General features: G+C 41.2%; 1 protein-coding gene across 2 annotated transcripts in view; it reads left to right on the forward strand.

Moving 5' to 3' along the window:
* Positions 1 to 248: 248 nt before the first annotated feature.
* The window catches only part of LOC135210199 (uncharacterized), a 138,245-nt gene continuing 137,939 nt past the window's right edge, over positions 249 to 554 (forward strand). For both annotated transcript variants that reach the window (XM_064243034.1, XM_064243033.1), the window contains exon 1: positions 249 to 380. The gene's annotated coding sequence lies outside the window, so the exon portion shown is untranslated. The remainder of the gene's footprint in view (positions 381 to 554) is intronic.

The following is a 554-nucleotide window of genomic DNA, read 5'->3' on the forward strand; positions in this document are numbered from 1 at the left end:
GCAACTGTCGTAGGAAGGGCTCAATAATAATGCCAAGTAGTCTATTACGTAATCTTCGTAAAGCAAATGCCGCTTTTTAATGTTTCAAAAATACCTATAATATCATTATACCTTAATTAAGATCAAACTAATCATATTATAAACACAAAAATTTTAAAATTTAATGATATAAAAAAGGATATTTAAAAATAGTATCTGGCAACGTTTCCTTCGGCGGACAGCAGTCAGCAGAGTGAGAGAGAGAGCGGCGAGCCTCCGTACTCAGTCTGACGCAGAAAGGTTGAGTGTAAGGTGGTGTTCGATCGCATCTCCCATCCACAACGGGACTTTGTGTTGGTCATTATACGTCTCGACGCCTCCGTCGTTTGCAAGTGTGATACGTAAGTGTTGGAGTCACACTAGAGTATGCGGGGCTTTAAGTTAAGTGGTCATGAGGATCCCATTAGCGTCGTGCAACAGGTTATAATAGGGGCATAAGATTTAAGTGTGATGGGGAATCATTAGGAGTGGGGTTCGTCGAGTTTGTGGCAGTTTTCAACAAGCCCTTCGAGTTA

This window comes from Macrobrachium nipponense, chromosome 39, assembly GCF_015104395.2.
Source record: "Macrobrachium nipponense isolate FS-2020 chromosome 39, ASM1510439v2, whole genome shotgun sequence".
In the NCBI taxonomy this organism is placed as follows: Eukaryota; Metazoa; Arthropoda; class Malacostraca; order Decapoda; family Palaemonidae; genus Macrobrachium; species Macrobrachium nipponense.